This window comes from Diplotaxodon limnothrissa, linkage group LG12 (genome assembly GCF_057381915.1).
Source record: "Diplotaxodon limnothrissa isolate DT_005_m linkage group LG12, D_limnothrissa_male_GT1.1, whole genome shotgun sequence".
NCBI lineage: Eukaryota > Metazoa > Chordata > Actinopteri > Cichliformes > Cichlidae > Diplotaxodon > Diplotaxodon limnothrissa.
Window position 1 is genome coordinate 34,253,775 of NC_140607.1, and position 14,861 is coordinate 34,268,635.

At 39.5% G+C, this 14,861-nt stretch overlaps 1 protein-coding gene across 2 annotated transcripts in view; it reads left to right on the plus strand.

Annotated features, from left to right (window-relative positions):
• Positions 1–396: 396 nt before the first annotated feature.
• Positions 397–14,861, plus strand: part of ddr2l (discoidin domain receptor family, member 2, like) — a 38,106-nt gene continuing 23,641 nt past the window's right edge. For both annotated transcript variants that reach the window (XM_085367521.1, XM_085367522.1), the window contains exon 1: positions 397–673. The gene's annotated coding sequence lies outside the window, so the exon portion shown is untranslated. The remainder of the gene's footprint in view (positions 674–14,861) is intronic.

Here is a 14,861-nt window from a genome sequence, read left to right on the forward strand (position 1 = left end):
AGTTTTTTAACTGGTTGCTGAACTTCATTTGTTTTCAAACGTTTAAAAATCAATAAATCGAATGAATGGATCTGTAAGGTTTTTAATGTGCGATTGAACAGTGAACTAAGCGTAATTCGGATATTTAGCGACATTTAGTAGCCATTGTGCCGCTAAATATGGCGCTATTCAACAGCAACTAGCTGAAAGTGCAGCTCTGTGTAAGTACTATGATAATAACACGTTGCACTTTACATCACGTTGATGTAAAAGCCCTATCTTCCCTCCGTAGTCCCTTTCATAGGGCTCTTGTGCGCATGTCCTCCAGGCTCAGATGTCAGACACTCAGGGGGCTCATTGCCTTCCTCCTCCTCCTCCTCCTCCTCCGCCTCTTCGGAAACGGGATGTGATGTAAATACACAGAAACTTTTTTTTCTGTCCCTCTCTCCTTGGTGTATGTCTTCTTCTTTCAACAAACTGCTGCGTTAAAAGTAGAATAAGAGCAAAAGAAGTAAAGTAAAAAGTCGCGTAAGTGAAGCATCCGGGAGGTAGTTTTGTTCACCATGATCCTGTGAGCTCCTACGTCTGTCTCCGACAACAAACTCAAGAGAAGCCGGACTGCACTCTGAGAAAAACGAATCGAAGCGGAGAGAGGCTCGCTGCTGGTGTGGACCCGGAGGGAAACTGCGGACAGGTAAAACAGCTGACACTTTCTGTGGGTTTGAAAGGACTGAGAGCGGAGGATCCACGCTGCGGGAAAACTCGTGATGATGAAAGTGCATGATGGTAACAGGGCAGAAATCAGATTCTTTATATTGAGGCCTAGATGAGATGGGACATATCTCTTCTTTGTTGTATTGAGAAAGATGCAGGAAAAATAATCAAGACATGATGCAACCAGCTGCAAATAGATATTTACTAATTGACCTACTAATCCTACCTTCCGAACAACAGACATGTCAGAAAACAAAGGTGTGATTAGGTTTACAGAGAGGAGGAGTTTGAAAATTCTGGGAATACTGTAGAAAAATGTGCAGGAAATAAAATAGTCAGTGAATTACTATTAATCTTTTAGGACAAAGGCAAAACTAAACTGTTTAACGTAAAACTTGAAGATGAAAAGTATGATATTGAAAAAGCCCACAAGGTTAGATGTTCAGTTGGTCATGATGTGTTTCAAGTTTCAAGGTATAGAAATGTTTTTTTTTTTTCCCTAAAAGAGAAGGTGATAGAAGTATAGTTCTGTCCTGTTTCACAATCATCCCTCTTCCAGATTATGTTTAACACCATGCGCTGTAGGGGTGCTCGATTGTTGTCTTCTGATGTGGTTAGATTCATTACATCTTTTTGTGTTGTTGCGATTTCAAATATTCACAATGATTTGACAATAGGTTGCTTCACACAGACTGAAGGAGTTTTAACCTGGATGATGACTGATGACTTCTTTGTGATAGCTTTTTTTAAACAAACTGACAAACTTCATGGCTCACTTGTAGATTCGTGTTTGGACCTCATCTGGTTCTAGATGTTTATAAATTGTACTAGCACACTCTATAGGGGTGAGGGGACCCCAGGGTTAAAATATGTTACTGGTCTAATGCAAAATACCAACCAGTGGTGCAAACAACTTGATGATAGTGAAAAAAATACTAAAAACCTTCTGGCACCAGCCTCCCTGCAGCACCAGTTAACGACTCCTTACCCTTCAGTGAAGTAAATGGTAAAGTTCTATAGGCTGTTGATGGGGATGCACGATTTGTGTTGACTGAAATAAAGTATTGCAGGATGCAGACAAGTGCAGAACAGCTCGCTGTGCATTAGTTTGTGTTTGTATTTCTGTTGATAATATATATGCAGATGCATTACTGAGCTAGAAAAGTCCTTTAATGGCAGAAGCTGTGAAGCCTTTTAAAGGAACAATGTGTAACAGGTTTAGCACCAAAGTGAAAAGTTAATCAAAGCCAGGTATTTACACCAAAGTGAGCATAAATCACAGAGCTTAAATACAGGAGTAAATGAGGTCTTCTGTATATTTTACTGTGAACTGCTGTGGTTATGTTGTTATCGTGTAAAGAGAGAGCTCATTATCATGTTTGTGTGCAAAGACATTGCATGTGTTTGCAGTTTACAGTAAGTTAATGTCACCAGTCAGACAGCAGACAGGTACTGTTGCCGTTTAATTTAGAACAGCTTGTTAACTGCTTCAAGTGAGCACACATAGGATTTGCCAATCAGAGAGCAGGACTTTCGGTTGCATTGTGAGAGTCCTGCATGCAGAGGTGCGTCTACAGAACTTTGGTGTAAAAGTTTGTAGTCTGCTGTGTTATTATAAGCTTTGCATGTACAGTGTATTTGCATGCAGGTCCATGTGTGCGTGCTGCTGCTGACCTCTTCACCTGCAGTGGGATCATGTTTGGTTTATTTTCATGTTCAGCACTGAGTCAGCTCACGTTACAAGGATGAACTTATGGCTCACAGCAGCAGACCTTGAAGTGCAAACCCCAGTACGTTTGTTTTCCGTATCGCTATGATCATCATCAAACCTTAATTTCATCTGTGGCTCAAAAGTAAATATATGCAAAAGCAGAATGCAAACACAAATGGACAAATATGACCAAAAACATGCAGGTTGTGGACAAAAATGATGATGATACTACATTTACCAAGTATTTTTGCCACTTAATGTTGAAAATTAATAAATCAAGGTCATGGTGTTCTTATTTACTGCGCTGTTATCTTATTCCTTTAACCAGGAAGAGGTTTTAATATTAAGAATCATGTTTTGTGGGTGTGTTACTGGCTCACACAGGCAGCATTAACCCAACATGTTTTTCAATGGCAGTAGGGCAGGAGAAACTGGCGCTTCCAGAGAAAACCACAGGAAGAACATGCATACTGCCCACTCAAAGGCCCTGCCCAGGTTGGTTTGAACCCAGGACCCTGTTGCTGTCAGGCGACAGTCTTAAACACTGAGCCAGTGGTGCCAGGCTCAGCACAGTGGTCAAAAGTCTTCTTGAACAATATTGACACAGTTGTAATGGAAAAAACATGGTTTCCACATCAGTTATGGCTGTAACTTTTTTCCTTACAAATTTTTAAGTTAACAGCTCTCTTTTAGTCATCTGACACATATTTTATATGTTCCCTGCCTGTAAATAATTCCAGGCTTTCATAATATCTAAGCTGTGTTATTGCCGGGGATGTGTTAGTATCTAAACTTAAGAAAGAGACATTTGAGGGTTTAGCAAAAGAACATCTGTTGACAGTTTAGTTTGATGTAGATTTAGAAATTCGATAAGCGTGAGCTTTAGATGCATTTCCCCAGCAGCCGATGTTTGGAATAATAAGAGAGTACAGAATACAAGAAAGAGGAGAGCGGTGCAAGGCTGAAAATCCCCTCCACACCATGCATGAACCGAGTCCAGAAGGATCTGGAGGTAGTTTATGAGATTTTCTTGAGCTCATCAAGATGATGTGTCCCAGTTTTTTGTTTTTGTTTTTTCAGTTTGATTTGTCCCGTTATTAAATTTGCTTTATCTCTCAGTAGTAAAGGAACCTTTCAAAAATGTGTAGATCTGGAACAAGTCCAAAAGTTAATCTGCCCTAAGCTGGGCCAAACCCCACCTCTGAAGAAGAAGAAAGAAATCCATCCATGACTTTTTGAGTAATCCTTCTAACAAACAGGCAAGTAAAAACCTATAGCACCAACCTACTTTGTAGTGGAAAAATATAGCTGTTCAGCTCACAGACACATTGCACAAGTTTCCAAAATTAGTGTCAAAATATTAATGAAGCAACTTTTTCTTTGCATTTTTTTAGGTACACTGATGCTAAAGTCCTAAAATACAGACTATTTATCGATGCCTTCATTTACTGATACTAACTAAACTTTCTATTGTCTGAAATATTCTGCTGAAAAGCTCTCGAAAGGGAGCAAAGTCATAAAATCGGACTCCCTTTAAAAGTCCCCAAATCAGTGTAATGATCAGCAAACCAACAAATAACCAGCAAACTGCAAAGAAGGTGACCACAAACATTTGACACTAACGTTTAATACACAGCTTGGTTAGTTATGGTACTTAAAGCAAAACTCACTTCATCAGCCTGACTTACAACAAATGTTATAAATTATACAGGCTTAAGTTGAGCCTACTGTGAGAAAGGGATTTAAATACTGCCAGTTTGTGAATATCTATGACTAACAGTAAATAATACAAGTGGTTTATTTGGAAACTACTTATCGACCAACAATGTGACGCAGTCTCTGCTTCCAGCTTCTCTAATGAGAGAACGTGCTGTTTAGATTACAGTGAACTGATATTTTAGGACACTTAGACACAAATGGAGACACTGTTTTCTGACATTTTGTAGATAAAGCGATTTCTCTAAAAAGTAATTAACAGTGAGAAGTACCCCACCCCCAAACAAAGAACAAGGTTATTTCTATCAGCCTGGAGTTGAGTCAGTGACTATCCGACCCCTGCAGGTATTTAAGTGGCTTCATGTTTATGACGTGAGATGGTAAAAATTTCATTTGTTGTTTCTTGAAGAGACTCTGAGAGCAGCCTGGAGCTACATGGAGAGAGTGATTGCACAAGAGCAGGAGCTCAGTGTTTGGCTCACACTGTGAGAGCTGACACCTCAGCTCACTCACAAAGAAAAGCAATGAAAGACGCTTCACTCTGCTCAACTTGATGATTCTTATACCAACTGTGCAGTATATTACTCTTATTAAAGAAGTATAGGTCATGTTTGAGTGTAGCAGCAGCCGAGAATATAACAAGCAGGATCCGATCTTGCGCTGCTACTGCTGTCATCATAAGCTCATGATGCCTAAACCTTCACCTTAAATCACATGATACTGAGGTGATTCTTGGGGAGGTGGAAAAAAAGTCAACTGAGACAAAGACCTGCAAAAGTTTTGTAGTCTCCACATGTAAAACTTTATTAACTCTGTTAACTGGGAAAATATTTGGCGAGAGCCAAATTTCTCAAGAAATATTGATGTTGCGGCGTTCTTCACCGATTTAGATTTCTTTTCTAGCAGAAAGGACTCTGCAAATGTTACACTGGCCACGTTCTTTGTGACAGTGAAGTAACAGATAGCAATGTAACCTGGTGCCTCTCCAGTGAGTCTCTCCAACTCCTCCGTCTTGTACTACAGCTGGCGACAGTCTCGGTTTTGCTCTGCAATCTTGGTGAGCTTGGCATAGAGGCATGTCTGTGCAGTGAGACCGTGGCTAGTTGTTTACCAGCAGCTGAACTTTCAAACTTATTTGTTCTCCGTTTGTATACAAAGAAACTGCTTAAATTAGTTGCCAAGTATACTTGGGTGGCTGTTAATATAGTGAAGTGTGGGAAAACACCGAGGGAGCATTGATGCAGAAGTCTGTACCTTAGCTCTGTGTAAAACTGTGACAAACGTCAAATCTAATTGTTTGCAGGAAGAAACTGTTTCTTGGGTGTCAAAAAAACCCACCAAAGACAAGCTCATCTTATGAGCGCAATAGTAAACTAACCTTCATTATTCTTTGCTCCATTGTGAGTCAACAAAGGGCACCAAAAAAGAGGAAAAAAGGTACGAAAATGCAGATATTTCCCATGTACAGAGCCTTGTTACAAAGTAAAGATCTTACATCGGTTTGCATTGTTTGAGTGATGAAACCTTGTGTTTTCAGTCAAACGTGAGAAGGTGTTAAGAACATTTAAATAGCAAGTCTGGGTATCTGTTTTGGTCTATCTGTTGGTAATGACCATTTCCCTCTCTTTTCAATTTTTATTTCCCTTTTTTAAAGAAGATATTGGTGCTCAGCCAAAGCGATTCACATTCATGCTAAAAGATGTAGCATGTTTGCTTTTACAGTTTTGCTACAGAGAAAGAATTGATACTGTCTGAGAGTCCCCAGATGGGAAGTGTGTAATTGGACTCTGAGTGGCAACAAGCCACTGGCGGAAAGTGCTAAAGAGAAAGCAGAGAGATGCTGCTCAGACTTTCTTTTATCTGCATATGCACTGATGTCTGTAAACCTTGGCGTGGTAACCTACACCGTCGATGTGTTGATAGAAAGCAGGGGATAGTCACTTTACAGCCAAATAGTCTTTGTTTTAATGCTTTGGCCTCTCTGCACTCTGAGTCTGGCTTTGAGCTGAACGTTAACAAGATGACGTCAAACCATCTTCAAGAATCTCGATGAACGCTCTGGCTTTCCCATAAAGGATCATCAGAATTACAATATGCACGGCATTGGAGTTGCATCTCTTCTAAAATCTATCCAGCTCAATCTGGAGCCAATAAAGCCATCTATCTGTGGGAATCTAGGAAAAAGTAGACCTTTTTTTAGATTGTATCTCGCATGTTATATATTATATAATGCTATAATATATAATATGATATATCATCCTTCGCCCAACTAAATCTTTCACAAGTTTAGAAAAAGTTATCCAAAGTAATTTAACTTCAGGTCATTAAGTTACCACATAAATTCTTCGACCTTCTCGTCAGGTATTATTACGACATTCACGTAAAGCCTTTTTATAGAAATCCCACCACAGACGCACTGAAAAACACAAACACTTACAGGAAACTTCCACAATAGTTTTTGGAGAAACGTGTGCAGATAGTAGCTGCGGTTGGAGCCGAAGGAACAGATTACAGATAAGTTTAAAGGAGCCCATGTTTAAGTGTATTGAGTTTCCACCAGCCAGGCTGCAGCCAGCAGCTCATTAAACCCTTAAGAAACCACAAGGAGGATCTGTTAGAGTGGATCTGTGCAAGGCACATGAAGAGCAGAAGAAGAACGGCCAACATGGCAGCTGCTGAGAGAAGATGATATTGACTGAAATCGTCCGTGCCTATCACAACTTTATTAAAATTACATTTCTGTAAATTGCCAAAGGGATGCTCTGGTGGTTTGTGCACTGTCTGCTCTGAGATTGAGTCTTATCTGGTTTTAAAATAAGAAAAACAACTTGTCACTGCACTCTCAAATACTCTGTGTAGCTACTCTGCATTATTAGAAGTCTTATAGAAGGACTTTTCAACCGCCGACACTCCCATTCACAGCTTTTGTTCATATTTCTTGCAGTGTGGGATCCATTTCTTGCTCAATCATTTTCAAGTAACTCTCTCATAACAGCCCTCAATGGCTGGTTTAACTGTTGCTGCAAAGTACCCACATAAAAACATTGTTATTTTACAAGCTTCAATTTCCAAATGAACGACTTGCCGCTGAAAAGTTTGCTGGAGAATCATGTGAAGTCACTAGTTACTGAATGTGTTTTGCTTCAGCTGTGGTTAATGTAGCGGTCATATTCCCACCCGTTTACTTCCAGTAAGATCATTGACACCTTTGTTAGTCCTGCGGGGTGAGGAAAGGGTGAACAATCCTCAGTGATGTATCACACCCTCCTTATGGTGACTATGAGACTGATTACGATCAGGACAGACCTTTCCTGACTTCCCCTCTTCAGTGATCTTTTAAACTTTCCTGTGTAGCTTTGTTAATTAAATCCAGATAATATGAGGTAAGTGTCCCTTGCATTTTGTCGAGCACACTGATTTTAATTATTTGTAGCATCTTGATTTTTGTAGTTGCATCTATCTGACTGTTGCCACAAACTTGATGAGAATTCTTTCTAAAGTCGCTACAATGTGGCTACAATGTAGCTTGCTATCGCCAGTGTGTGAATGTGTGTGTGAATGGGTGAATGACTGAATGTAGTGTAAAGCGCTTTGGGGTCCTATGGACTAGAAAAGCGCTATACAAATGCAGGCCATTTACCATTTACCATTTAATCAATTAGACCAATTGTTGACGACCCACCCTGAGACACCTTTTTGGATTTTGGTTTGGATTCTTGCAGCCGATTTGTGACAAGTGGGTTGGTAATGGTTGATCTAATCTATTAGTCCAATTGATTACCATGCCATAGGCTCCTGTATTGCTCCTTAGTATCAGACAGGTAAATTAGTAGTTTGTTAGTACACTCCATTTTGGTGTATTACATCTTCTGGTAATCAAATTAAAGAATCAATACCTATACTTATGTATAAAAAAAATAACTTGTTTTTGTGCATTTTTTTACAATGTACTAAATCAGTGCTGCTGTACTTTTGCTAAAAGTCTATAAGATGAGTTGAACTGCACATTTATGAGTCTGCTGAGTGGATTTGACTAGTTGATTTGCAGAAGGGTTTGGTTTGAATCCAAAGATGCCCTGAATGCACTTTGGGATGTTAGCTGTTGGTTTATAGCTTTTTGGCTCATTAAGAAATTTCTCTCCTGCCCATGCATGCAAGTCAGGCTGGTAAATATGCAGATAAGTATATTCAACAGTTAAGTCACTCTTTTTCAGTTCTCCTGAGTTCTCCTGAGTTTTTATTCAAGTCTTACTAGGGTTTATCCCCATAATAACCACCACCTGCTGACCCATCACTTCTCCAGAAAACAGCATCAACCATTTCTGAAAATCCCCGTCCTGTGTAGTGAGAGATTACGTAGTTTTTAAAGAATGTCTGAAGTCTCTTACGTTCCGTGATAATCATCCATAAGGAGTATAGATTCTCATGAACAACTTGACTCATTGCAGTTTTCCCCTGTTGACTGAACAGTTAAAATGAGTAAGTAAACCTACAGACTTTTTCAAATTGTTTTTTTTTTTTTTTGTACTTGCTCACAGCTGGTTTAAAACCTCGGGAACTGGAGCTTGAAGAACACAAGGGAACATTGTCTTGCACTCCATGAGAATAGCTACCTTAATACAAGCAATGTGTCAGTTAAACTGAAGTCAGATCTTAGATAGGCTGCGTTTTTCTTTCTTGTGACACCTTACTTTCTTGGCTTTAAATGCCGTGCTGCTACACATGGATCTCTACAAGTTTGTGACTGGTTATGTGCTGACAACACGGCCTCTTTCTTTTGAAGGGTTAAGTTTGACTTGAATGGTTTATCTGTATTTATCTGAGTTCCTAACCACTTTCATGTGACTGCTAAACCTGGTTTTTAGTGTTAGGGTCAGTAAAAGCAACCGAGGAAGGGCTGTACTGGGTATGTTGAATTTGCTTGTTAGCACAGGCCCCTGGTGAGTTTTTATCACCAGTAATGGATGAAATAAAGCAAATGAATGCCAGATTTACTTCAGCCCTTGAATATGCCAGTTGATCTTTAGCTCATGCAACTCTGTGGTCTGTGTAATCATCTGGTGACAGACTGGGTTTACTCTGCATCTCACCAAGTGCATCCTGGGATGTCTGTAGTTCACGTGTGCTAAACGAGACCTAGTTCTGCCATCTGCCTGGACCGTCACATTAAAGTTAATGTACTCTGTGCTGTAGAAATTTGTGCAAACAGTAAACTGTTGGGTATCAAAAACCAAACAGTGGCCGTTTTTAAAGTGACAGGAGTCGTGAATAATGCTGTTTGATGTCAGAAACAGATTTTAGTTTACAGTTCTTCAGCGTCAACTTGTGTCTGCTCAGTGATAACTTCACTGAGCCTCCTGAGAGAGAGGAGTCGTCTGCTCCCTCCACCTCCAACCACTCCTGACAGAATTATGATACCCTGCATACCTGTGTGTGTATATCTGTGTGTGTACTGCTTGCATGTAGGTGCATGCATGTGTATAAACCTGCAGTGCTTTAAGGATGTATGGTCCTGAGTGTGTTTTAAATGGCTCCAGGTGTGTGCTTGCTTGCATGTGTTTTGTCGTGTCTCCAGGGTTTGTATTCAGACTTAAGCAACAGAGTCTTGAGTGACATTTTGATATCAGAGTAGTTACAAATTCTCCATCTGATTTCCAGAAGAGCAGCACTGAATCAATTAAAAAGAAGATGTGAATGAAGCAACACTTGCAAAACAAAACATTGAAGAGTTTTATGTAATCTTTTACTCAGAACTGCTTCAAGGCCAGTTCTGAGTAATTGTTTGAAAACTGTGATGGTTTACTCACTGAAGGTTTTAGCAGTTACTCAGCCATGCAGTTAAAAAGGAAGATGTACTACAAATATTGTCAATAAAATGCGTCTTGCAGAAGGTTTGACTATTTGCCAATCATAGGGCTGCATCTATCGTCAATTTCTTGGTGGATACTACATGTGTTTAAAATACAGTTGGGCTTATTCCCAATACCAGTAAAAGTAACTGTACAGTGTTTTCTATTAGTGGTAAAATAGTTTATCTGTTATTGCAGGTTGTGAGGATTTTGTCTTGCGAGGAGATCTCGAGGCTTGCATGCATGGGCCTTTCTTTTTGGGACTCGTTACCTCTTTGGTTCTCAACCCAGAAGTTAGAAGGAAAATGCCAGATGTCACAAGATGAGTAAAGATAAGAAAAAAGACCCAATTTTGGTCTTTGCTTTCATTTCCTGGCATCAGCTGCACATTTCACACACCTTTTAGCTCTAATTAAAACTATGTGACTCTTGAATGCAAACATTTCCAGAGGTGATGTTAGCAAATCAGTTAAGATCGGGTAAAATATGTCTTTGAAATTTGGAGTTAGCAGGAATTTCCCAGTTTTAGGCTTAGCATGTCCCCCATTCATACTTTTCGGTGTATTTAATTGTGTTTAACTTGGCTTTGGTCTTTGCTGTCAGTTCAAAGCTTTACATGTTAAATCAAGCGCTCCTCACATTCTTCAAATGCCAGCAGCTTTTTCTAAACCAGCTGCTTCTCGGCTCGAGTTCAGACCTCGCAACCATCACCTGCTCCAGGGTTACATTTGCATCTTAAACGTTTTTCTGACTCCCAAGAGCAGTTTCACTCCGTGAGAAAAGTTAATAAAAGAACATAAACATGGACCTCAAAGCGCTGAACAGAGACAGCAGTCTATAGCAGACAACAATAAATGACCACAAAGTTTTGCACAGACTGAACAGGCACTGTTTCTGCTCATAGCTGTGCTTGTGTATGAAATGAACTTAAGAAAGGACTCCACAGATTTTACAGCTGATTTGCACAGCATGGTCAGCACTGTGAAAGCTGTGTATAGCTTCTTTTGTGTGTGTGTGTGTTTTAGCCCAGTTTGAACTTGAAGTCTAGACATCTTGTGACCTGAGTATCACCAAACTTAACTCACACTGCTGTGGATAGAAAATAAAAGCGGCAGATTTTCTGTGAATGTAGCCTAAAGCGAGGGTTTTATGGATGGCCATGAGTCTATGTTTATCACAACCCACAAACAGATGAAAAAACCCTCTTTTGGCTTTCGATATGTCTACAGCGCTATTTGAAGGAAAACACTGGGAAGAAGGATGGCGCAAAATGTTTTGACGGTGAGCACACATCTGAATTTGGCTGCTCTCGGTCGTGTGGTACGGTTTTGATAAGAGAATCTCTTCATGAGTCTAATTATGGAAGTTTTATTTCTCGTGCAATTGCTCTGTTGTTTCTGTTGATAAGCAGCTGGGAGTCTTTATCGTCTAACAACTTGATGGTGTGTTCCATTACAATCTGGACCCAACAGGCCTCTATGATTGTGTGAGCGCAGCCTCATTTATTGTGTTGCATAATCAGGCAGACATTGCTGCAGTGACAGAAAGGCTTTACAGCAGATTTTGATTCATATTGACTTGATAGCATCGCACAGCTGCTACAGATTTGTCAGTTGCACATAAATGATACAAAGCTCCCATTCCAATACATCCCAAAGGTGCTCTGCTGGAGATCTGGTGACTGTGGAGGCCATTTGATTACCAGCTACTACAAATCACTGGTTTATTTCAAGAAACCAGTTTGAGATGATTTAAGCTTTGTGACATGGCACATTATCCTGGCTGAAGCAGCCATCAGAAGAATACTCAGACTGTGGTGTTCATACCATGCTAAAGTGGTACTAAGGGACCCAAAGGATGCTAAAAAATGGAAAGTATCACTCAAACCATTATACTGTTGATGCAGGAGAAGATGAATTCATGCTTTCATGTTGTTTACACCAAATTTTGACCATGTCAGAATGTCGCAGCAAAAATTGAGAAACATCAGACCAGGCAACATTTTTTCCAAACTTCTGTTTAGACCCTGACTGCTATGGTATTGGCATTTTAATGGCCAATTAAAAGCTAAAGGAGAAATGCCCTTCAGACATGTCATGAGTTTTAATGTTCCACAGGTAACTTTCCTACTGGCAACTTGTGTTTTGAACGACATGTCAGATTTTTGAATCACCAAGTATCGGTATGAGTATTGGTCTTAAAATCCTATATCAGTATATACATCAGTCTCTACTTCCATTGTTTCTGTTTTTGTGAACCCGTGTGTGCCAAGTGGCACACGGTGTGGTCTTCTGCTAATGTAGCCCATCTGCTTTAAGGTTCAATGTGTTGCACATTCAGAGATACTTTCTTGCATACCTTAGAGATGGTTGTGTGGGAAAATCCCAGTAGATCAGAAGTTTTTGAAATATGCAGCACCAACCAACAACCATGCTGCGTTCAGAGTCTTGCCAAACGTTTTTTTCCTCGGTCTGATACTTGGTTTGAGCTTCAGCAGATCTTAAATGCATTGACTTGGTTCCATGTAATTGGCAAATTAGAAATGTGCATAAGCAAGCAGTTGAACATGGGTACATAATATAGTGCTAGTGAGAATACACAGAAAGATGTTTTTGTTCATTAGAATGGTGATTCGATGGAGAGTGATACAGACCAGCTAACATGGCTCTGGGATTCATAGAAGCAATCACAATTGAAAAAATCATTTTTAATTAACACATTTATGCATTTAAAGGCTTTAAACTACAGAAACTCATCATAAAGACAATTAAAACATTGTGTCCATAGTCCTTGACAAAAGAGTGGGATTGTGGTATCACCTAGAATATGTGTGTGTGTGTGTGTGTGTGTGTGTGTGTGTGTGTGTTTGATTGGTTTATAATAAAGTCTTGCTCAAAGATCCCTTTTCCCTAAAGTGAAGTCAGGCATAACGACAGATAATTTTAGGTCAGTGTTTGTTACTAATGGTTTCTATTGTGTTCTCGGCGGGTCTGTTCAGTTTTGCTCTCAGTGAACTCTGTCTCATTCACCCCATCAACCAGAGAGAGAGAGAGAGAGAGAGAGAGAGAGAGAGATGTAGATTCCTGTGTGTAGCTGTAAGCGAGAGAGAGAGCCTTGGAGAAAGGCATGTGGATTCCTGTGTGTTTGTGTGAGCGAGAGACACAGAAGGAGAGAAAGACAGAAAGAGAGCGAGAGAGAGAGGTCTGGGTTGCGTTGAATGTTTGGAATGTTGAGGCTTTTGGCTTCAGTTTGTTCTGACGGGAGGAGGGAGGAGAGAGAAATGAGGGACAGAGGGAGAGGAAAAGAAAAATAGGGAGAGAGGAGGTAAGTAAGGGGAATTAGAGAAGGACAATGACGGTTTACTCTGTATAATAAGGAAAATGTACTTGAAGTAAAAGTAAAGGTATGAATGCGTTCTAATGGCCATGCCCATTTATGAACATAATTGTAGTTTGTTAGTATTTTGTGACTATTTTTGGCGGCAGTCAACTTTTTCATACTGGTTTAAACTGATGATCGTTTCTTTTTCCTTTGGGTGGTTCCAGTTACTTTATAAAATCCCATTCCCACGTGGCTGACATTCTAACCTTTTTAAACACCTGTTGGTCACGTTTGCATTAAAAATGTTTACTACTTTTCTGAACTGTGGCTTTAGCAATCATGGTGTAGTGTGTGAACTGTAAATGCCAATGCCCAAAACCACTGGAAATGAGGATAATATTTTTACTTTAGTTACCGTATTTTTTGGACCATAAGGCGCACTGTCGATGAACGGGTCTCTTTTCATACATAAGGATTATATGGATTATAAGGTGCATTAACCCTTTAAAAACGGTCAGAGCGGGCATGCTCCGTTTTGCGTAACTATTTTTAAATCCCGGTAGCACTGCAACCACGTGAGCTAGCGCAATAATTTTTTTTTGCATATGAAACCAGAGAAGTTGTACTTACATCTTATGCCATCAGCTTGTCCTAGGTCACAGTTTCCTTCCACATATAGCTTTGCAAAAACTGCATAAAAAGCACTTGCAGCAACAAAAGCATAATATTCCAGAAACACACTTTGCCGATCCGATCAGCTGTTCATAACACTTCCTACGTTGGAACAGACGTCAGCGCGAACTATCGCATGTCCGCCATGACCTGCCCGAAACCGGAAGTGATATCATTTTTGCGGAAATGTAGTTTTTTACCATCAGGGCCTCATGAGCTTATACTGGTGTTTTTAAAAGTTATGTTTGACTTTATGACTTTCTGTGTCGTTTCTGGGATGCTTAGAACTAAAATTGCACTGCTGGAAATAGTTTATTTTGATGCATATGCTGCTTTTTTGCAAATTTGCACTATAATATTTATTTTCGTTTTTCCTGCAGTGTATAAAAATTGGTGTATTTCAAAAATAAAACTATGAAGGCACTCAAAATTAATTTCCTGTGGTGGGAAACTATTTTGTGCAACTTTTTTGTATTTACAGTTTTGAGGGATAAGCCTCTTAAATTTCTCTAACTAGAAATATATCTTAAAAAAACAAAAACGATTTTCAATTTTTTTGTAGTTTATTGCACTTTTTTGCAATTTATGTAATTACTATGCACTTGATGCATTCATATTATTAAAATTTAGGCTGTAATGGTTGTATTGATGTATAGCAACTTGAAATGCTCCCAAAAATGGCACTACAGCATGTAAAAATATAATATAAGTTCTGGCGGACTTGGTTCTATGGTAGATCTTAAAGGGTTAAGCGAAACAAAACAGTCAGTCAAACTCCCACCTCCACTTCTGTACCATTGATTCATTAATGTTGAATTCTCTTGCAGCTGCTCTATTCCCATGTTGTTGCAGTATATTATTGACTAACCTCGTATTGTGGATGGATTATCTCAGTTGTT